At 47.6% G+C, this 24,797-nt stretch overlaps 1 pseudogene; it reads right to left on the bottom strand.

Moving 5' to 3' along the window:
• On the bottom strand, window positions 1–414 carry LOC132491384 (protein FAM136A-like; annotated as a pseudogene).
• Window positions 415–24,797: the final 24,383 nt, after the last annotated feature.

Raw genomic sequence — 24,797 nt, 5'->3', positions numbered from 1 at the left:
TTATTTCCCAATGGATGAGAGAGACTCCTTCACCTTCTTGGTCATGGTTGGGATGAGGTTCATGTGGCCATCCACACACGTGGTCATGCAACTCTCCACCTGCCGCTTCACCTGAAGCTATTTACTCCCACATCTATTGAATCTTTGGCTTTGTCATTGCAATACATAGTGCACTGGGCCAGGTGCTCCTGGAACTTCTCCAACTCGCTGGTCACCAGGGCCTGGGCTTGAGTCAGAGGTGCATGGCAGTGCTCAATGCACTGGTGCACTTGCTGCATGGACGCCTGGCTGTCCTCACAGCAGGGGGCGCTGCACCAGAACATGAGGCCCTGCATCTTCCGGATGTTCTCTCTCCAGACTTATCACCATAGAGTCCACCGCCTCCTGCAACCGGAGCTGCTGCAGCTCCACCATGGCGACCCCGCACTGCTCCCTGCCACACAGGTGCCCACATGGACTCCCACGCACAAGCCCGCCTCCCCCTGAATTCAGACTTTGACCTAATTATGGGACTTCCCTGGTGGTGCAGTGATTAAGACTCCGCGCTCCCAATGCAGGGGGCCCAGGTTCGATCCCTGGTCCGGGAACTATATCCCACATGCATGCCACAACTAAGAGTTTGCATGCCACAGCTAAGGAGCTGGCAAGCCACGACTAAGGAGCCCTCGAGCTGCAACTAAGGAGCTTACCTGCCTCAACTAAGACCTCATGCAATCGAATAAATAAATTACTTTTACCTAATTGTAAACCACCTCAGATATAACTATGTAATCACACACTACTAAAGTAAAACCAGCTCCAATGAAAAGAAGCACAATCGTTTAGCTATCACAAACTGAATATTTATGCTACAGATGGAATGTCTGTGTCCCCCCTATAATATGTTGAAACCTAATCCCCAATGCGATGGTACTTAGAGGTGAGGACTTCGGGAGGTGCTTAGTTCACAAGGATGGAACCCTGATGAATGGGATTAGTGCCCTTATATAAGAGGTGCTAGAGAGATCCACTATGTGTGGACAGAAAGAAGATGGCTATGAACCATGAAGTGGGCCCTCAACAAACACTGAATGTACTGGCACCTTAAATTTGAACTTCCCAGCCTCCCGAACTGTGACACATTTGTGTTTATAAACCATTAGCCTATGGCATTTTTGTTACAGCAGCCTGAACAGACTAATTCAGTAGCTGCCAGACGTCACTGCAAATGTTTCATGTCTATTACCTCATATAGATCCTAGGTGATATTTTACGATGAAATGACTAGTATTAATTCCATTTTACAGATAAAGAAACTAACTGTTGAAGACATTTTTCAAGATCATATATCTGTAAATAGCAAAGCCAGGATCAAAATTCAAGCTAGTTTAAGCCCAAGGGCCATATTCTTAATAGGGCTACATTTTTCTGCAAATGAGAAAAAGACACTCCCTTCTCAAGTCAGTGTACTTCCATATATTTGGAAATTGTCGTACTGATTTTATTAGGAAAGATGCTTTATTGCCATATACTGAAAAGAGTAGCATAATAAATATACAAATTTTGCAGGACGTGACTATGAATAGGGCCTCTGTGGGCACTGCAGTTTTCAACCTGCACAACCAAATGCAGCCACTCTGGTGGTTAAAAACAGATGGAATTTCAATATATTTTTTACCATTATTGAAAACTAAGTTCAACAAACCAGTGCTTGTAATCACTTAAGCACAGAAAACACAGAGAAATATCATAAACCCTATCCTCAAGAAATCAATATGATCATTAGACCTGTCACAAAACACAATGCAGAGAAGTAAAATAACAGAAGTTAGTATAAACATGCAGAGGCAGTACGAAGATTGCAGAGATTAATTCTAAAAACCACTTTTTAATTTCCCTAATTGAAGCCTTATAGTAACTCTGTGAGTTAAGGCAGCAATCACAAATTCACTTCAAAATGAGGGCACATGAGTGTGAATTAGGGAGAAGAGACATTTGTAGACTGAGAAGAGGATTTGTGTTTGTCATAAACATGGGCTCTTAAGGTGTGAAAAAAAAGACAACCATGGGTAAAAGACTTATTAGGGAAGGACTGAAAAAGTAAACATGCAGTAAAGAATCTAACCTCACCTAAAAGGAAGGCTAAGGAATTAATTCCCTGGTGGTCCAGTGATTAGGACACTGCTGGGGCCTGAGTTTCATCTATGCTCAGAGAACTAAGATCCTGTAAGCTGCATGGATTGGCCAAAAAACAAACAAACAAGTTTAGCCTTTGTCCTTGGCTTCTGGAAAGTAATGTCTATGTCCTTGGAATTCCATGGCTGACAGAAGTGTCTTTCTTTGCCTGAGAGCTTCAGTTACACCAGACAGTCTAATAATGTGATTTAGGGTGGTGGCTAATCACACCCCATACAGTTAGCATGCGGGCTGGTGACACCAGAAAGACAGTGTGATTTAGAGTGAAGGCTTTGAGTCACACACAGAAGAACTGGAGACTGAGATCAGCCATTTATGTCTACGTAATGGAGCCTTAGTCTATTTGGGCTACTATAACAAAATGCCATAAAGTAGGTAGCCTATAAACAACAAACACTTCTCAAGTTCTAGAAGCTGGGAAGTCCATGATCAAGGTGTCAGCAGATTCAGTGTTAGTGGTGAAATGTGGCAAAGGATCACTTCCTCACTGATGCTAAAGGGAGGAGGGATCTCTCTGGAACCTGTTTTATAAGGGCACTAATCCCATTCATGAGAGCTCCACCCAAATGACCTATTTACTTTTCAAAGACTCCACCTCCAAATACTACCACATTGAGGATTAGGTTTCAACATATGAATGGGGGTTGGGAATAGAGAACACAAATATGCAGTCCATAGCAAAGCCCCAGTAAAAACTCTGGACACCAAGGCCCAGGTGAGGTTCCCTGCTTGACAGTAACCCACCTATAAGGTCACACATTGATACCAAACATGTAACTCATCCTGATTCTACGAGAAAACCACAAAAGTTCCATGACTGGAACTCACATCCCAATTTCAAAACTTATTACAAAATAACAGTAATCAAAGCAGTGTGGTACAGGCATAACAATAGACCCAGTCAATGGAACAGAATTCATAGTCCAGAAAAACTCATACATCCGTAGCCAAATGATTTCTGTCAAGGGTCTGACAAAAAATAACAGAAGTTACTAAGCAGTGGTTTCAGACATGACACAAAAGGACAAGCTAACAAAAAATGAATAAACTAAACCATCAATATTTAAAACTTATGAATTTCAAAAGATATTATCAGAAAGTAGAAGGACCATTCATATAATGGGAGAAAATATTTGCAAATCACATATCCAACTAAGAATCTAGTACCCAAGATATATGAAGAACTCCCACAACTCAACAGCTCAGTTTAAAACTCAGTAAAAGTCTGATAGACATTTCTCCAAAGAGGGCATACAAATGACCAACAATCACATAAAAAGATGCTTGATATCATTAGTCATTAGGGAAACACAAATCAAAACCACAATGTGAGATACCAACTCCCACTCGTTATAATAGTTACTCTCAAAAAATAAATAAGTAATAAGTATTGGCAAGGATATGGAAAAAACTGCGACCCCTGTGCACTGCTGGTAGAAATACAAAATGATGCAGCTGCTATAGAAAATGGTACAGTGGATCCTCCAAAAAATTAAACATAGAATTACCATAGGATCTAGCAATTCTACTTCTGAGCAATTCGATTTCCCCAAAGAACTGAAAGCAGGGACTCAAATGGATGTTTGGTTTTTTTAAAAAAAATATTTACTTATTTATTTTGGTTGTGCCAGGTCTTAGTTGCAGCACGTGGGATCTTCGCTGCAACATGCAGACTCCTTAGTTGCAGCACACAGACTTCTTAGTTACCGCAGGTGAACTCTTTGTTGCGGTGTGCATGCAGCATCTAGTTCCCCGACCAGGGATCGAACCCAGGCCCCCTGGATTGGGAGCGTGCAGTCGTACCCCCTGGACCACCAGGGAAGTCCTTCAAATGTATGTTTAAATGTCAAAGTTCAAAATAACATTATTCACAATAACTAAAAACTGGAAACAACCCAAATGTCCACCAATGGATGAATGGATAAACAAAATAAGCATGTACATGAAAATAAAAACTATTCACAGCCTTAAAAAGGAATGAAATCCTGACACGCTGTAGGTTTGCGACCTCAGGAGTCCCCAGGTAAAGTCTGAAACTGGTGCCCATGCACAGAGGACAAGGAGAGACCAAAGAAAGAGGTAGATGACTCTAGATTGGTAGCTGGCAGTTTTAATATGCAAGGGAACTTACACACGAGCCAAGATTCACACACAGGCTGTTTGACTCCACAGTTCAAACTCCTTACCCCAAGCCAGCATTTCTTAAGATGCAATCCAAGATCTGATGAGGAACAAATATCCAAAATACATAAAGAACTCCTAACAACTCAACAACGAAAAGACCAACAACTCAATTTTTAAGTGGGCAAAGGACCTGAAAGAGACATTTCTCCAAAGTAGATATACATATGGCTAACAGGCACATGAAAAGGTGCTCAACATCATTATTCATGAGAGAATTGTGAATCAAAACCACAATGAGATACCACTTCACACCCATTAGGAATGACTACTATTAAAAAAAGTTAAAATTTTAAAAATTAAAAAAATAATAATAATAAGTCCTAGTAAGGATATGGAAAAACTGAAACCCTCGTACATTCTGATAGAAATGCAAAATGATGCAGTCACTGTGGATAAAAGTATGGTGGCTACTCAAAAGTTAAAAATATAATTACCATATGATCCAGCATATACCCAAAAGAATTGAAAGCAGAGACTCAAACAGACATTTCCACAACAATGTTCAGAGTGCCACATTCACAAGAGCCAAAAGGTTGAAACAACCCAAATGTCCATCAATGGATGAATGATAAACAAAATGTGGTATACACATACAATGGACTACATTCGGCCTTAAAGAAAAAAATTCTGACACACGATACAACATGGAAGAAACTTCAAGACATTAAGCTAAATGAAATAAGCCAGACACAAAAGGACAAAAATTATGACTCCACTTATATTAGGTCCCTCAAGGCATCAAACTCAGACATAAAGTAAAATGGTGGTTGCCAGGGGCTGCTGGGAGGGGAAAATGAGGAATTGTTGTTTAATTGGTATACGGTTTCAGTTTGGGATGATGAGAAGTTCTGGAGATGGATGGTGGTGATAGTTTCGGAACAACATGAAGGTACTTAATGTCACAGACCATAGACTTAAAAATTGTTAAAATAGTTAATTTCATTCTATTTGACCACAATTTTTAAAATGCAATCAAGGGCAATGCACATCAGAATCACCACGTATGCTTTTAGAGATAGTAGATACTCAAACCTCAAATTAGAATCTTGAGTGATGAGAGGCCCACCAACCACCCCGGTGAGTTAGGCACTATTAAAGTTTGAGAACCACCACCAAGAACACTGGATTAAAATCCACCCTCTAGGGACTTTCCTGGTGGCACAGTGGTTAAGAATCCGCCTGCCAATGCAGGGGACACGGGTTTGTGCCCCGGTCCGGGAGGATCCCACATGCCGTGGAGAGGCTGGGTCCGTGAGCCATGGCCACTGAGCCCGCGCGTCCAGAGCCTGTGCTCTGCAATGGGAGAGGCCACTACAGTGAGAGGCCTGCGTACCACAAAAAAAAAAAAAAAAGAATGAAGGTAGATCCTTTCCTTATACCACATACAAAATTAACTCCTAATGAACCACAGACCTAAATGTAAGAGCTAAAACTAGAAACTCTTAGAAGAAAACATACGAATAAACCTTTATGACTTATGACCTAAGTGATTTCTTAGATATGACACCAAAAGCATAAGCAACGAAAAGTAAAAAGACTGGACTTCATCAAAAATTTTAAACATTTGTGCTTCAAATGACCTCATCAAGAAAATGAAAAGCAAGCCCACAGAATGGGAGAAAATATTTGCAAACCACATATCTGATAAGGAAACTGTATACAGAATTTATAAAGAACCCTTACAATTCAACAATAAAAAGACAAATCCAACTAAAACACGGGCAAGGGCTTCCTTGGTGGCGCAGTGGTTAAGAATCCGCCTGCCAATGCAGGGGACACAGGTTCGAGCCCTGGTCCGGGAAGATCCCACATGCCGCAGAGCAACTAAGCTCGTGCGCCACAACTACTGACCCTGCGCTCTAGAGCCCGTGCACCTAGAGCCTGTGCTCCCCAGCAAGAGAAGCCGCCGCAATGAGAAGCCCGCACACCACAACGAAGAGTAGCCCCCGCTCACCACAACTAGAGAAAGCCCACATGCAGCAACGAAGATCCAACACAGCCAAATTAAAAAAAAATAACATGGGCAAGTAATTTGAATACACATTTCTTCAAAGAAGATACAGAAATGACCAATAAGCACATGAAAAGATACTCAACATACTTAGTCATTAGGGAAACACAAATCAAAACCAAAACAATAAAATACCACTTTCTACCCATTAAGATGGCTAATGTCAAAAGAATGCAATAACAAGTATTGACAAGCATGCAGAGAAATTAGAATCCTCATTCCTTGCTGGTGAGACTAAAAAATGTAACCACTGGAAAACAGTTTGGCAGTTCCTCAAAATTTAAACATACAATTACTCATCAATTCCACTGGTAGGTTTACATCCAAGGTAAATGAAAACTTTCATCTGCACAAAAATTGGTACACAAACAATCATAGCAGCATCATTCATAACAACCAAAAAGTGTAAATAATCCAAATATCCATCAATTGCTGAATGGAATTTTTTTAATGTATACCATATGATGAAAAATTATTCAACCATAAAGGGGAATGAAGTACTGATACATGCTACAACAATGGATGAACCCTGAAAACGTTAGGCTAAGTGAAAAAGCCAGCCTCAAAAGACCATATGTTATTCCATTTATATGAAATGTCCAGAATAGGCAAATCTATAAAGATGGAAAGTAGCTTAGTGGTTGCCAGGGGGATGGGGAAGGAGAGAATGTGGAATGACTGCTAACAGCCATGGAGTTCCTTTTCAGTGTGATGAGAATATTCTATAATAAGAAATATTTGTACAACTTTGTGAATATACTAAAAACCACTGAATTCTGTACTTTAAAAGCATGAATTTATTATCTATGAAATTGAATCACCTATACATTGCCAGTGTAATATTGTACAGCCACTCTAGAAAAGTTTGTTAGTTTCTTATAAAACTAAACATCAAATTACGATATGACCCGGCAATTACACTCTTGGGCATTTATCTTAGAGAAATAAAAACCTATGTTCCCCAAAACACCTGTACACAAGTGTTCACAGCAGCTTTATCCTAATAGCCAGAAACTGGAAACAGCCCAGATGTACTTCAACAGGTAAAATGCTAAGTGAAACTGTGGTACATCCATTCCATGGACTATGACTCCGCAATAAAAATGAAGAAACTACTGATATACACAACTTGGACAAGAGTTTTATGCTGAGTGGGAAATAAAATAAGGAAAACAATATCAAAAGGTTATAAACTGTATGATTCTATCCCAATAACATTTTTTTTTTCCTTTTTGCGTTATGTGGGCCTCTCACTGTTGTGGCCTCTCCCGTTGCGGAGCACAGGCTCCGGACGCGCAGGCCCAGCGGCCATGGCTCACGGGCCCAGCCGCTCCGCGGCATATGGGATCCTCCCAGACCGGGGCACGAACCCGTATCCCCTGCATCGGCAGGCGGACTCTCAACCACTGCGCCACCAGGGAGGCCCCCAATAACATTTTTGAATGACAAAAACTTTTAAATAATGAATAGACTAATGATTGCCAGGGTTTAGGGGTGGGAGTTAATGGGAGTCGGTGTGATTATAAAAAGGATCCTATGCTGATGAAACTGTTCAGTATCTTGACTGTGGTAGTAGATACGTGAACCTATACATGTGATAAAATTGTATAGAACTAAACACACACACACGTATACACAGACGCACATCTGGGGAGATGTGAATAAGACAGTTGTATTAATGTCAGTACATTGGTGGTGATATTGTACTACAGTTTTGCAGAATGTTACCATTGTGGCCAACTGGATGAAGAATACATGAGATGTCTATAATTCCTTACAACTGTTCTGTGATTCTACGATTACCTCAATTTTAAGCAGGGATTGCCTTCAGGGACGTGACTCAGTGCAGGAAGGAGCAGGGCAACAACTGCTGGTTTTCGTGAGAATCTTTCCATACGACTGCTTTCATCTATAAGCATGTATTATTTTGATTTCAAAGAAAATATTTTCCCCTTACAGGAAATACATATGTGAAGTACCTGACCTATGAAGAGTCTTCAATAAATGTTAGTTCTCCTTTCCTTCCATTTTAAGGATAAGACAACCTCTAGACTAAGCTATCAGTACTAAGGAGTCCAATTCTGAGAAGCAGAGCCACTGGTAAATCATCCAGTGGGATTACCAAGGGCTAAAACCGGAACCATAAGGTACTCCTACCACGATAACTAGGAGAGAATCTCCCTCCACCCCTGAACAACTTTAAAACTAAGCCCTCTTCCTATTCCTTGTTCAACAAACTGAGTGAAGCAATTCTGGAGAAATCAAAAGGCAAAACAGTAGAGGATGAACAGTAGCTCTGTCCTCATCTAGAAATTTCTTTCATTATCATGGTGTTTATTATTAACTGCTTTCATTATCACTAACGTTAATTGAGTGCTTATACGCTCAGTACATCATTTCATGCAGTTCTCATCATTTAACCCTCATACCAACCTTGCAAGACTGGTATTACCCCCATTTGATAGACAAAGAAGCTACAACTTAGAAATGCTGTGTATATTGTGCTGGTCAGAGAGCTAGTAAGCAACATGTCAGGATTTTCTCCCATGCATGTCTAATTCCAGAAATAAAGATTCCAGCCACTGATTCTGCATTATCTCACTTTAACAAAAGTGTCTAGCAATAACTGTCATGTGCACCTTCCACACAAAGGCACATAACAGCAGCTGAGCTTTCCGACCGGGTTGAGAACCTGGGAATATTACTGGAACTTCGAAGTCTCAAGCCCAGTCATGGTATCAGCCACTAGCCTCCTCCTAATCATGATGTCTCACCTGCCATTCTGCACTCTTACGGCCAACTACGTCAGTGTTTCCTTTCAAGCATTAAGACTCCTACCCTTCTACCAATTCACTTTACCAATCACCAACCCACAAGGCTAGGATGAAAAGACCCACAAATGAGAGTGGCCCTCCCCATATTTTCTTATTACCTGTCCTTGGTCAATGCTGGTAAACACTCTTACCATTCCCTACCCCTCTACTCACACACACACTTACATACACAAGTTCCACACCCATGCCTGCCTTTACCTCTCCTTGTCACCATCATAGCGCAAGTCGTCACATCTTCCCTAAGGTTAAAATAAGCCACTATAAAGCTCAGCAGACCTCCCATCTGCTGAGCTCTCCTTCTTCCCCATAGTCTCCGAGGAAGAATAGTCCTACTACCTAATACTCGCCCCTTCTGTGACAGAAGCCAGGTCCTCATTCTCTCCTTGGCTCCTCCCCCTCCTGCTTCAAAGAAGCGATGTTTCCCTTTCTTGAAAGAGAAACAACTTCTTTGAAATGACACGTACACTGCATTTAATTAAAAATTACTATGTCCTTGCCATTATGAAAGCACCAGAAATAAACTAAGGTTTTCTGATGAGGACCCGAAGGAGTAGAGAAGGAGGGTGTCATCAGAAAGACATGGTGTTCCTTTACTTCTCTTTTATGACCTGACCAAGATACAGTTTTCCTTTCAGTGAGAAAGGGAAGGGGGAGAGCTATGATTCAGTCTGCGGAGGCAGAAGGAACTGTGAGAGCGAGGGGAGGATCAGGAAATCTCAGATGGTGAGCGACTGACAGGTAAAGGGAGTATCTGTGGTCGTTCTTGGCTATTTAGCAAAGGGAGAAGACAAAGCTTAAAGGGAATAAGAATCGTAGCACTTGAAAGGACAGTGAGGGGGCAAAGGCAGGAGGGAAGAAAGAAATAAAATACACCCAGCCGCGGAGCAACTTGGAGCCTAATCTCTCCCTGGGCCTTAAGGTTCCCATATCTGTATATCCTAACATCAGGTAGGAAGCAATGAACTCTCCCCAAGCTTCCCATTTTTCACAGGTTCAAGTTTTGAGTCACCACTGACTCTTCCCTCTTCATCTTTCAATTTCAGGTACTTAAGTCTCATCTTCCTTTTCTTATCTATCAACTCAGTCCTTTCCCAATACTATTCCCAATTCTACCATGTTAGTTCAGGCACATATCAACTTCCATTTTAAGAGTCCAGAAAGATCTACATGGCCTGCCCAGAATTATAAAATTAGTTAGCTGTAGAGCTGAGACTGGTACCCAAGTCTTCTGACCAGGGTATGTCCCCATGTTTCTTCATACCTACAATATTTGCAAACCTTCTATACTAGTTCTCCTTTCATTCATTCATCACATATCTATTAGGTATCTAATATGTTCAAGGGATTATGACAGGTGCTATGACAAGGTCTTGAAAACTGATAGAATGATGAGGGGAAAAGTGAGTATCAAGTCAAAAACATGAAGATTTCTAAGTGAGGATGTAGTGCAAGTGTCTGACATTAAGCATCTGATTGCCAGGTGGCATCCACTTTAGAAGAAATCCATCTTGAATAAAAGTATCTCCAGCTGTATGGCATAGCTACTTGCAAAACAACCAGGTAAGGAACTAGGCTGCCTCCACCCATGAAGGTTCCTCTTCCAACAAGCCCTGGTAACCTAAATAACTGACCATTTGAGTGACCGTGCTTCTCCCTCCCTGCTATTGCTTTAAATTAGCCAACAAAGAATGAACCCCCGAAATTCTAGACACCTAACCCCCAGACCCTAATAAAGGCAGACCCCAGGTACGCCGTCCCTCTCTCCCTGTGTCTCGCCCCCCCCAACCTCACCGTGCGGTCCTTGGGTGTACCATGCACCCTCCAGGGCCTGTGAGGAATGAACCTTGCTCCTCCAAGTCTCCTGACGGTTTCTGCTGAAGTGCACCCTGCAATCCCAATTAGAGAGCATCAGCGTCAACAGGCTGAGACCAGCACAACACAGGAGGAAGTGCTGGCGCCCAGGGGACTAAGGGCGAGAGAATGACAACTTCATGGTGCACTGCGTTTAAACCGCGCTCAAGGGAAAGGTCAAATACACATCTGAAAATCGTCCATACAGAGGGACAGCTAACATCAATGTGTGAGACTGCCCAGAACAAACTTGGAAAGTGAGGAAAAAGGCGCAAAGTCAGAAGTCAGAACCTGGCAGGAAGGCAGCAAGGAGAAATAAATGAGCAGTTGCAATACAGGAAAAGAATCAAGTGGCAAATGTGTCAAATGCTACAGTGACCAAGTTCACAAGTTACATGGGCTTCAACAATTTAACATACTTCCTTGATTCCTTGGTTTTTTCTTTCTTCACATTTTAGTAGTTTTGAAATCAGGGTTAGGTATGTTTGTCATGGGCTTCCTGGACTTCGTAAATGGGTAGTCACAAAACTGACAGCGTCTGTGACAACCAATGGTATTCCAGGAACAAGGAGACACAGCAGTGAGACGGCGGCTGAACCAGCGTGCGCGGACTATTTTTTCAGGAACCTTTTTGGTAAGAAAAGAGGAGTCAAGAAAGGAGTCAGTGTCTGCTTTCATTCAGTTTTCAGTACAAGACAAGACAAGCATGTCGGTAAGCAAGGAGCTCAGAAATCGCTTTCAAAAGGTAAAGGGCACACGCAGGACAAACGCAATGCACTCAGAACGCAGCTACACCACTCTCAGCGTGGTCACCAGGCGGACCCCGCGCCCGACTCGGCCGAGACACTCCCGCTCCGGCGTCGGAAGGGGCAGGGGAGGCAGCGCGGCGCAGACGCGGCGGCTACGCAGGCCCTCCCGGACCCCAGGACGCCGCCGTCGCGCTGCGGCCCAGCAGAGACCCGCGAGTACCAGCTAGACTCGGGCCGCACGGCCGGGCTCACCCGCTCCGGTCGCCCCGCAGCCGCGACCCTCGCCCTCCAGGGAGGCGGCCCCTCCCGCCCCGCCTCCAATGCGGGCTGCATCCACGCCACAGACGCCCCGGCCGCCCCCCAGCCCGGGGCCAGCCACACGCGTCCCGCGCCCTGCAGGCGAAGCCGACGTGGGGGGACCGAGGAGACGGCGCCCAGAGGCCCACAGCCTACCACAGCCACGAGACTGTCCTCCACAGGGCATCTCTGAGCGGGCCGCCTCCTCCAGAGCTTGCCGCCCCCTCAGGCCGCTGGAAGGCCGCGCGGCGCCGAACCAACTCGGCGCGCCGCGACACACCACGCTCTGCGATTGGCGGACGCTCGGGCTGGGGGCGGGGATTCTCTGGACGCACCGCTCTCCCAGCGCGCAGTGCCGCACTGCACTCTGCGATTGGCGGGCGCTCGCGTGGGGGCGTGGTTTCCCTGCTACTCACGCTTCCTGGCACTGACGTACAGTGCGGCCGCTGGGAACCGGGCGCTGGAACCAGGTGTAGGTCCAGGTTGTCCTGCGCTGCTCAGCCTGCCTGTAACTGGGCCCGGGTCTGGCAGAGCACGCGCTGGACTGGCCGCAGCGCCGCCATCGCCTCCTGGTCAGGGAGCTGCTGAAAAACCCGCGCGGGGTTTTTCAAATAAAGCACGTACGTGGTGTGCTTTGTCAGGTAAGGACCGGCCTTAATAAAAATAAACGGTAACCCAAAGTGGGCTATGAATTCAGCAAGTGGTGCTTAGGGAATGGCTGCAGCCGTGGATAACTGGAGACAGGGGTGTTATTTCCCCATCTACTTGAGAGCAGTGGGTTAATATCCAGAGCAGAAGTTTTCAAGTTCAGAGATGCCAGAATCGCTGCTTCTCCCTAATGACGGCCTGGACCTCGGATGTTCTGGGCAGGAAGAGGGCCAAGGAGGAGGCTGGCCTGTCCCCTCTGCCTCCTGGGGGCCCAGACACAGGGCTCGGGGGCTGCTGGACGTTGAGGCCTGGATGCTTCCAGGTGTGGGATGAACCTGCCACTGCCTGTTGGAGCTGCTCTTTCCGAGATTCAGGAAACCGGGGGACCCACCAAACGGAGCCCGTCCCCAGGCTCTGCTGCAAGTCTGCTCGGACTGATCCTGCAGACACACCTGCAGGAAACAGGGCCTGGATCCCCATACTGACGGTGTTCTGTGGAATTTCCACTAGACCCCTTTCTACGCTGTTCTGAGCAAATTACTAGTCAATCCATGCTACCATCACCCCACGAGCAGACTGGGAAGCTGAGGCTCCGAGAAGCCAGGTAATCCAGCCAGAAGCACAGACGTGAGGCCACGGAGTGGGGTCTGCACCTGCCGCCCGCCCAGGGGGACTGCCCACTCCCCGCAGCTTCCACACCTGTTCCCTTCACCCCCCTCCTGAGACCAGCTCGCGAGCCTCCTCTTGGGGGGATTCGCTTACCTTCTTCTAACAGGATCTGTCTCACTATCCTGTTTTGGGATCATCCAGAAGGCTTGTCACTCTGAAGCAGGTTCAGCCTCACATCACCGAGGGCAGCTTTCCTAGATCACACGCACCACCTGCACATCCACTCCCAGCTCAGACCCAGAAAGGCACCCTTGGCCCCGAGCCCCATGGCTCTGCCTGGGCTCCCACCCCCTCCTGCCTGGTCCGTCCCTCTCATGTCCCCTGCAGAGTCACCAGGAGCTCCCCCCTGCCCCAGGAAGGCTGTCTGCTCTGTCCTGGGGCGGGGGGGGGGTCATCTGTGGTGTCAGGTGGAAGAAACAAGAGGTACCCGTGGGGCCTCCCTCATGCAGCACAATGGCCAGCACCTGCCTACTGACCTCATTACCCTGGATGGGAAGGGGTTCAGGGAACACACAGCATGTCCTGGTTCTCATCTCATCCCAGCGCTGATCACAGGGAAGTCACCAAGCAACTCTGTACCAGCTGTACAGAGAAGACACTCATACACACGCCCCCCTCCCAGAACACGGGGCTCTCGTGGTCAGGCCCCTCCTAGGGTACGGAGCTCACCTGGGCAGGTACCCAGCAGCCCACGGGGCTCCCGTGGTCAGGCCCCTCCCAGCCTACGGAGCTCACCTGGGCAGGCACCCAGCAGCCCATGGGGCTCTTGTGGTCAGGCCCCTCCCAGGGTATGGAGCTCACCTGGGCAGGCACCCAGCAGCCCACGGGGCTCTCGTGGTCAGGCCCCTTCCACGGTTTGGAGCTCACCTGGGCAGGCACCCGGCAGGGCTGGGCACACAGGAGCCGTGCACATAGCCCTCACTGCAGAGCACCCCTAGCCCTCCTGTTGGTCAGAGCTGACCCTGAGCACCTCAGAGCAGGACTAACAAACAGCAGCTCCTGGACAGGTCTGTGACCCTGGGCTTCACTCTGTGCGGCCTCCCTCCACTTGGTCTTCCAGAAGCTTCCACTGCAGCCGGGGCACCAGGCCCCTGGCTCCACCCACCACCCCTCCTCTCCCTGACTCCTGGGTTCCTCTCATTAGGAGAGGGTCTTCTTGAAGTTGTCTCCCACTCATGGGCCAGATAAAATGATTAGAAAACAAGCCGGAGCTGCAGCCCCTTCTCTATCCTGACCCTCGGGACCCCACACCTGTTCCTTGGACCTGGCCGGTGCAGCAAGTCCCATTTTCTACAACTCTGAGCCCCTGAGGGGCGGGGATTGGCTGACCTGGGCAGGCTGACCTGGCCGGCCAGCCCTCCCCAGGTGTGCCTGGGTTGAGGGCTATATAAACGTTCCTCCAGGCAGCAAGAGCCCCTGCAGCTGTGCCTGACGCCATATTCTCTGCCCCATCAGCAGTCTCCGGGCTGTGCTGGTGGGAGGGAGTGAGGGGCCACTGCTTTGTGGGTGGCCCGGTGTGAGTGGGGCTCTGCTGGACTTTCTGCAGGAGTTGCCGGGCTGCCACCTGCTAAAGAAGAGGATGTGTCACCCATACCTGCCGTTGGAATTTCTCCCTGGGCAGAGGTAGGAAGGGAAAAAGCAGTGGGGGCCGGGACAGGAGGGGTACCTCAGGCAGGGAAGTGGAAAGCTTCCAGAAGAGCGCCCAGGGCCAGGACCATCCTGGCTGGCCTGCAGGCACCAAGTCGGCCTGTGTGCTGTCGCTGGTGTGGCTCCACGGCCCTTCCTCTAGGCTTTCAAGTCCTTGCCCACATTCAGGTGTTTTACCTGGGAAGGGTAGGAACAGTTCAGCAGCAGCTGGCCTGGGGCTCAGCTCACGTTTACTCACAGACGCCTCGGCACGGTCCCCCAGCTTTTCAATGAGGACGCTCTTTGCAGGGGGTGCTGCTGGCTGCATGGGAAACGATTCCCCACCTGTGACCAACTTCAGAATTGTTTACCACTGGAGCAAGTGCCCTGATAGGGTTTTCATCTGTGTAACTAGGGGGTTCTTAATTAACAACGTGAACGGTGACATCAGAGGTCCTGAATCAGGATGGAAATACTTATCCCCAGCATTTACAGGCGTAAAAACCTGGGGAGGCCGTGTGCAGCCGGCACCCTTAGGGATGGGCTTCCGACTGACCCCTCAACATCCTGGTGTCCAGCCACTGCTTTAGGATTTCTGGGGCCCAGTGCTGACTCTAAGGGTTCTGCAATCCAGCCTCTGTCGGCCTTTAGTGAGACCCACACTTCCAGGATCCTACAGAGCAGGGTCTGTGTGACTGTTCTGTGGCCTCTGTAACAAATGACCACAAGCTGGGTGGTTTAAAACAACAGGAATTCATCCTCCCCCAGTCCTGAAGACCAGACATCTGAGATCAAGGTATTGCAGGGCGGAAGTCTCACCAAAGGCTCCAGGATAGGGTTCTTCCTGCCTTTGCCAGCTTCTGGGGGCTCCAGGCATCCCCAGGCTTGCGGCTGCATCCCTCCCGTCTCTGCCTCTGTCTTCACGTGGCTTCTCCTCTATGTCTGTGTCTCTCCTCTTTTGTCTTTCATAAGGACTCTCTCAATTGGATTGAGGTCCACCCCAACCCAAGATAACCTAACCTCAAGATCCTTAACTACATATACAAAGATGCTTTTCCCAGATATGGTCCTCTTCACGTGTTTTGGGGGGCATATCTTTTCGGGCCAGCATTCAACCCATTACCTGTGTATAAAATAACCCTCATTTTAGGAGATTACCAAGGTCCTGTATAGACTGGCTCAGACAGCAACCATGTGGGTGGGTCTGGGCAGAGTGAGGACCCTGGAATCACCTGGAAAGGATGAAGTCCTGGCTGCATTAGGTGAGCTCTTCCACCACGGGGCCCGTGGAAACAGCCACTCCACTCTGTCCGTGGAAAGGGACCCAGTGCCGAGTCCAGAAGTGGTTATATTGCAAAGCTGGCTCTTCTGGGATTTCATCATCAATAGCATCATGTAACCAATAACTACGGGCTTGGGGGAGTCACTCTGGCACATGATGACAGCACTGTCACTTTAGGCTCATCCAGCCTCGAATAGGGACGTTTGAAGGAGGAGAGTTTGGGAGATTGCGAAGCTTGGTTGTCAGGGAAAATGTGCAGGTTTGTCAAGGTTGTCAAGGTTGTCAAGGAAATTTCTCCCTTAAACTGAAGGTAGGGCTGGGAGAGCTGAACTCCAGGGATCTTTTAAAGGGGCTGCTCTGAAGCACCATCACCCGAGAGGTGGTCTCAGCGTGAGCTGGGGTTTGAGAAAAGTGTGATGAGATGAAGCCTGACTTTCTGTGACAGCTGGGGAGGGGTTTGTAAAGCACCTTGGCTTTTAAGGCAAAGTTTGTTGCTGGAACAAAGTGTCTCCCAAAACTGGGCTGAAGCTCAAGACGTCTCTGTCCCCTTCTTGTAAGAGTCCAGGGCAGGTGGGGGTCAGGTCCCAGGCTCTGTCCCCCTTGTTTCTCCTCCCTGCTTCCAGGTGAGGGCTCCAACAAGCAGGGTGGGGTGACCAGGTGGGCATCATGCCCTCCATCCTAGGATGCAGGCTGGCCAGGGCCCTCACCACCTCCACCCCTTCCCCTTGGTAACACAAGACACTGCGTCCCAGCTGTAAGGGGTGGGAAGGCTGGGAGGTGCAGGGTAGCTGTGAACAGGAAAAGGGGAAATGGGTTCTGATGGGCAGCTGTGTGGCTCTGCTGTGAGGGTCACCTGGACGGTAGTGCACAGACTCTGGGGCCTATGAAGCTTCGATGTTTTGTGGTTCTGGAAATCCTATAGGAGACAGTCTACAGCAGGTGAAGTTAATGCCCTCAGTGGAGGTGGTGAAGCCAAAGATCTGCAGTTCAGACTGAAGGTGCCAATGTACATACAGGGCAAAACCATCTCGTGTGAATGTAGTTCAGGCACGTTTAACATGAATGCAGTTATGTTAATACCTAGCATCTTCTATCTCGTGCCTCCCATCAGGGACCCCTTCCTCAGGTCCTGAGGATCCTGTAACTCACATACAGGGGGATGGAGCTTGGGCTCTGTCCAGTCTAAGCCCTGAGTTACCCTGTGTGAGAGTCTGCTCAGGCCCCACGTAACAAAGAGCACAGACTGGGCCACTTGAATAACAGACCTATCTCCCAGTCCTGGATGCTGAGATCAGGGTGTCTGAAGGCTGATTTCTCCTGAGGCCTCTCTACTTGGTGCTTAGACAGCCATCTTCTCCCCAGATCCTCACATGGTCTCCCCCTGTGCCTATCTGTGTCCTAATCTCTTCTTGTAAGACATCAATGCTATTGGATTAGGATCCAGCCTAGTGACCTCATTTTTACCTTGATCACCTCTTTAAAAATCCCATCTCCAAATACAGCCACATCCTGGGGTCCTGGGGGTTAGGGATTCAGCATGTGGATTTGGGGGTATGTGGCTGAGCCTATACCATCCTCCTTAGGAACAAAGTGTGCCTCGGTCCTTCTTTCCCTCAAGTCACACGAGGTGATGTAATGGCTCTAGGAGAGGCCACTCGTGCAGAGTTTGTGTCCCAGCTGGGGAACACTTCTCTGCTCTCTTTCATCAGGCAGTGGCAGTGCCAGTCCCCTCCAGAGGTGAGCAGTTCTGGGGTTTCCTGCCGTGTCTCCTGGCTTGCTGAGGTGCTCACTGTCAGGGAACCCAGGAGCCAGCAGCCTAGTGGGGATGCCGGGGACTCTCAGGGCCTTGGCAGATGTCTCTCCTGGCAGATACCCTAGCAAAAGTGGGGAAACTTTGGGGGATTACAGGTGGGAGAGAGTCACAGTCTTGTTTATGCTTCAGAAAGACCACGTTGGGGTGGGATGTGAGATGCACCATGGGGGCAGGGAGCTTTGTCAGGCCTGATGGAGGAACCAGGCACAAGATCAGGCTTGGGCCAGGGCTGTGGGTGTAGAGGGGAATTAGTATGAGAACTGGCCACAGACTGTTGTCAAAATATCGGCTCCCCTGTGCACTGAGGCCGATCAGAAATACGGAGACAGGGATTTTGGAGGAAGAGAGAGATGGCTTTATTTTTCTGCCAGGCAGAAGGGAAGACACAGCTGGCTAGCGCCTCAAGGACTGGGCACCCCTCCTTGAGAATCAGGGAAGATTTTATATGTGGGGCTCTCGCAGTCCGGGGTATAGGATAAGGATAAAAGTAGTGAAGGTCTTGCATTCCTCCTTTCCTTTGCATTATTTCAAGACAGTCATAGTTGGCGTCAGGCTGCCCGGTAATTGGGGTCCAGCAGTCTGGTAATTGCATCTGTTTGCCTCTGGTTTATCGGCCAGTGACCTTGTTTCTGAAATGAAAAACTATAGGGGGTGATTTGTTATGAGGGGCGTATAGAATGTAAGTGCTGGACATAGTAAGGTTAGGGAGTGAGAGGCAGGGGATGTAACTCACACAGAGTCAGAGGTGATGGGTGCCGAATGTAAATTACATAGTGTCAGGGAGTGAGGTTAGCTTTGTAAAGAACAAATCTAGTTACTACAAATGAGTGACAAAGTAAAACAAGGAGTGATAAACTCTTTCAGGCCAGGTTATGTTTCTTCTCTAGCCTGTTCGCTGTTCCCTTTGTTTTCCTTGTTCTCAGGGGAGGGAAAACTGCATTTCTATTTTTGCTGCAACAAGACTCTGGAGGAGCAGATGACAGTCAGTGGGGCACAAGGAGGGTGGGAGCCTGGGAGACCCCAGTGTTACCGAACAAAACATGGGTTCGCTTGCCCGAGTGCAGTAAAGCCAGTCTACTGACACCGGGTGTGGTGAAGGAAAGTGCAGCTCTAATTGTACAAGTGCCAATATAAGGAGGCCAGGTGGCTTGTACTCTAAAACCCCGAACTCCCTGAAGGATTTCAGCAAAGCAATTTTAAAGGCCAGGTGAAGGAGGGGGGTCGCAGGGTATGTGATCAGCTGGTGCACAGTTCTCTGGCTGATGGTGAGGTAACAGGCGGTAAACATTGTAAATTCTTAGGCCCCAGAAGCTCCGGGGCTACCTGTTCATGATCATCAAGTCGTTAATTCCTTCCACTTGGTGGTGGAGGAAGCGTGCGTCAGACACTGTTATCCGGGTACTTCAGAGAGGACCTACAGCAGAGGACATGGGGGAGGGCTCTGTCCTGGGAAGGCCCCGTAGGGTCCGGCTCGGTTACACCCGGTGCCTGGGCTCAGCAACCTGGGAAGGCGGGGCTGCTCCTGGGTGTGGGGAGCTGCGGGATCCCAGTCCTCTGAGGGCCCTGTTAGCCCCCAAGGTGAGATGGGGGTGCAGTGGCTGGACAGAGGCGTCTGGCCTGGGGGAGGGGTCCAGGCTGGAAATGTCACTGGAATCATCGCAGGGAGGGAGAGGGAAGGCAAAGTGGGGGCAGATGGGTCACAGCAGACTACGTGCAGGTGACTGCGGTCCTGTTGGAAGCAACTCAGAGCCAGAAAGGAGTGGCCGTCAGGGGCTCGGCTCCATCCTCTTGTTCCTTTGTAAAACCGCTGTGTCAGAGCTTGAGACACCGCCAGGGGACGTCTGGGCCCAGTGCTGCCGTGGCTTCATCAAAGGGCCCAGGGGGAACGCAGGACCACTGCAGGCCCCGCCCATGTCCTCACTGGGAATGAACCCCACTGGGGCTCCTGGGCTCACAGACTTGAGGGAACCTCTGTCCTCAGGCCCGGTCTTCCTCCCTCCTCTCACCTGCTGGTCAGAGGGGCAGGAACCCCCAACCTGGCTCCACCCCCAGGGCCTGGATTCAGAGGCCCAGGAACCCCCAAAGTGGCTCCACCCCCAGGGCCTGGATTCTGGGACAGCTTAGGGGTAAGCAAGACCCTCATGCTCCTTTATCTGCCTGGGGGTGAGAATGTCTTAAACGCTGCAATTGCCTGATTATGGAGGGCTGAGTGTTTCCAGCAGGTATGGGTGGAAAGATGGGGCGTGAAGTTCCTATGTCTGCAGGGTCTTCCCAGTGTGAAGATCTGTCAACGTCACAGCCAGTCAGCATCCTCCTGGGAAGCCCAGATCCAGGATTACAAGGGCAGAGGCTCTCCCCTTGCTTATCTGTAACTTCCCGCTCCCACAGCAAGGAGCCTGGCTCCCACGACCTGCCATTTATCTGTGCATTGCTCCTTTCCAGGTTACATGTGCAGAGAATTGTTAGCTACTACACCCTGGAAAGAACTTCATAGAATAAAGCCCACTGTTTATATACGGTCCATTTTGCCTTTAGTCTACAGATTCCATTCATTTCCAAAGTTAACTTAGGTCAGCACCTTTTATCCCATCCCCTACAGTGAGTTGTTTCCATATATTTCTAACACAGTTAGATTCTGTGACATTATGTATTCCATCCTGCAACACTCCTACATCCTAAATAACTAAATTTGAATAGATTATGATTGGCCCCTTGGGCTATGCACATCTGTGGGCTTAGACAACTGCATAGTGACAGGTATCCACCCTAGAGTATCACGTGGAACACTTCAAATCCCCCACCCCATGATCTGCTTATCATCTATGTAGCTTTGCCTTTCCCAGAATGTCATCAATGGGGTCATACTGTGTGCAGCCTGCTCAGACTGGATTCTTTCACTTAGCAGTATATACTGAAGATTTATCCATGTCTTTCCAAGGTTGGTAGTGCATTCCTTTCTGCTGAGTAGTATTCCACTGCATGTGGATGGGAGGAAAAACAATTTTCCCTCTACTTTTCTAGGTTCTTGGTTGAGGCCCCCCCCCACCCCTGTAATAAAAGACAGATTACCAGGAGAAAAGCAGAAGTTTAATAATATGCATACCTTCTGAATACAGGGGGGATACCACGGAAACTGAGTCACTCCCTGAAATGACCATAACCATCCCCTTAAAAACCATCTTCAGCTAAAAACAGAAGAACGATGCTGGGGAATGAGGGAAGACCACTTATGGCAGGTTATCATGCAAAGCTCAGTAAACAAGGGTATGACTGGACATTTAAGTCAGGACTTCTCCATTGAAAAGTTACTTAAGATTTAATTATCCTATTTTTAGTGCAAAGAGGGACATACCCTTATAAATGGAGATTTCTCTATTGTAATTGTCCTTCATAATATGGCAATCTCAGTCTTCTGAGATTTAAAAAAATAAATTTATTATTTTATTTTTGCCTGCATTGGGTCTTTGTTGCTGCGTGCAGGCTTTTCTCTGGTTGTGGTGAGCAGCGGCTACTCTTCTTTGTGGTGCGTGGGCTTCTCATTGTGGTGGCTTTTCTTGTCACAGAGCACAGGCTGTAGGTGTGCAGGCTTCAGTAGTTGTGGCACACGGCCTCAGTAGTTGTGGCTCGTGGGCTCTAGAGTGCAGGCTCAGTAGTTGTGGCTCACAGGCTTAGTTGCTCTGTGGCATGTGGGATCTTCCTGGACCAGGGCTCGAATCTGTGTCCCCTGAATCGGCAGGCAGACTCTTAACCACTGAGCCACCAGGGAAGCCCCCCCCTTTTTTTTTAAGCAGGCCAATAATCCTTATGCCAGAGAGACATATTTTGGGGTGGCATATTCTACTCGCCTTGACTTGGATGTACCCCAATTTGCTTATGCATTCATCTTTTGAAGGATATCCTGATTTCTTCAAGTTTTTAGCCATTATGAAAGTGCTGCTGTGCATAATTGCATACTTGTTTGCATTTGGACATAGATTTTCAAAGCAGTTGCCTAAATACTGGAAACATGATTGTTGTATCCCAACATGAGACTTGTTTAGCTTTGGAAAAAACTGCCAGATTGTCTTACAAAGTGGCTGCACATGCATCCCCCCAGCGATGAGGGAGAGTTCCTTTTGTTCCTCACCCTCTAGCAATTGGTATTGTCCTATTTTTGGAGCTTAGCAGTCCTAACAGGTGTGCTGTGATATCTCATGATTTTAATTTGTGATTCCCTAATGGTGTATGATGTTGAGCTTGTTTCTGTATGACTTTCACTCTCTGTGTATCTTTTTCGGCGGGACGTCTGTTCAGATCATGCTGTCACGTTCATGCTGAGAGGAGCTCTGTCCCCTCAGGACCCGCTGGGGCTTTGGCTTCTGGGACACGCGGGGCCGAGTTCATGCTGACGGCCAGGCTTCGGGACAAGCCGGGGTCGAGTCCACACTAACGGAAGCTGGGTCTCCTCAGGACCCGCTGGGGCTTTGGCTTCTGGGACACGCGGGGCTGAGTCCACGCTGACGGCTGGGCTTCGGGAGAAGCCGGGGTCGAGTCCACACTAACAGAAGCCGGGTCTCCTCAGGACCCGCTGGGGCTTCAGCTTTGGGACACTGTGGGGTCCAGTTCATGCTGACAGGAGCCTGGTCTCCTCAGGACCTGCCGGGAGGTGATGCCGCTGAGGGAGAAGGTGAGGAAAAGTGGGCAGAAGGTACCTGTGTGTGGCTGACCGCTGAGGGTGTCTGTCTTCAGAGGACCCAGAAGAGGAAGGGCTTGATGTGAAAAACTGGATTTTTGGCCCCTTTTGTGTGTGGTGTAGACAGAGTGCAGTGTTGTTCTTTGGCGAGTGGCATCCAGTTTTCCCAGCACCATTCATTCAGGGGACTGTCCTTTCCCTGGTGTACGTTCTTGGCTCCTAACTTGTGAATTAACTGATCACATACCTGTAGGTTGATTCCTGGTCTCTCTGCTCTGTTCCTCTTGTCCGTGTGCCTGTTTTTGTGCTAGTTCCACACTTTTTTGGGGACTGTAGTTTTGTAATGAAGTGTGGAGTCAGGGAGCGAGATGCCTCCAGCCTGTTCTCCTGCCTCAGGGTTGCTTTGGCTCTTCTGGGTCCTTTGTGGCTCCACACAGCTGTTAAGATTGTTTGTTCTGTTTCTATGAAATGTCATTGAAATTTTGGTAGTGGTTGCGTGTATGTGTACATTGCTTTGGGTAGCATGGACGTTTTCACAATATTTTCACCCATGCTCACGGGATATCTTTCCATTGATTTGTGTCTGTTCAGTTTCTTTCATCAATGTCTTAGTTTTCAGTGTGCAGGTCTTCCAAGCCCTTGGTTGAATTTATTCTGAGTTTTTTGGGGGATGAGATTATAAATGAAATTGTTTTCTTAATTCCTCTTTCTGATAGTTCATTATTAGTATATAAAATCACAAATGATCCTGCAGTTTTACTGAATTCATTTTTTTAGTTCTGACAGTTTTTTTGGTCGTTTTATGTAGAAACCTAGAATTCAGAAATCCCACTGTTTTCCACTCCATCCAGGTCATCCACAGCACCTAAGACCTAGTGGCTCCTAATACTGTCTCCCATGGTGCCTCTCAATACCATGTGGACAAAGTGATTAGCATCACCACTTTGCTTGAATTTGGTCTGGGTAAGTCTTGGCCTCTCTAGCAATGTTTGATGTGGTCTCTGATTTTCTGGCATGTTACTGACATGGCTGTATTGAAAGGTATTTTCTAGTAAATTTCAAATGGTTAAGCTTTAAATAACAATACAAAGTTTTCAACATTCACACCAAATACTGCAGTGTGTTTTAGCCAAAACAGAGCCAGTCTCTCAGGGAACCAGGACATAACCCCCAAATGAGGGATAATTATGGTGTCCACATTATAATCCTACCCACAGGACCATTCAGCTTTCACCAGCTGCCCCAACTTTGTGGAAATGTCTTTTTCCATTCTAATCCAGGTTTCTTTTTCTGGAACCATCACTGGGCTTTCCCTCATTTTAAAAACCTTCATGGATTTAAAGTGTACAAGATGAATATGATCTCGGTGGATTTTCCTGTATGGCTTCTTTCACTTAGGATGTTTTCAGTGTTTATCCATATTGTAACATGTATCATTTTTTTCACTGTGATTGAAAACACGTAACATTTATCATGTAAGTCATTTTAAGTATACACTTCTATAGCATTAAATACATTCACATTGTTGTAAAAACATCCTCACCACCCATCTCCAGAACTTTTTCATTTTCCCCAAGTGAAACTGTAACCATTAAACACTTATTCCCCTCAACTCCTGGCAAACTTATTCTACTTTTTGTCTTTGAATTTGACTTACCTGGATACCTCATACTAGTGGAATCATAGACTGTTTGTCCTTTTCTGTCTGGCTTGTTTTACTTAGCATAATGACTTCAAGGTTCATCCACATTGCAACCTGTGTGAGAATTACCTTAGTTTTAAAGCTTGAATCATATTCCATTGTGTATATACTATACTGTACTTATGCATTCATCTGTTGAAGGACACTTGTGTTGCTTCCACCTTTTGGCTATTGTGAATAATGTTGCTCTGAGTATGGGGTACAGATATCTCTTCCAGTCCTTGCTTTCTAATATTTTGGGCGTATACCCTGGAGCAGAATTGAGGGATCATACGTTAATTACA

The sequence above is a fragment of the Mesoplodon densirostris genome, chromosome 5, assembly GCF_025265405.1.
Source record: "Mesoplodon densirostris isolate mMesDen1 chromosome 5, mMesDen1 primary haplotype, whole genome shotgun sequence".
Lineage (NCBI taxonomy): Eukaryota > Metazoa > Chordata > Mammalia > Artiodactyla > Ziphiidae > Mesoplodon > Mesoplodon densirostris.
Note: the sequence above shows the minus strand (reverse complement) of the source record. Positions and strands in the feature narration are given on the sequence as shown.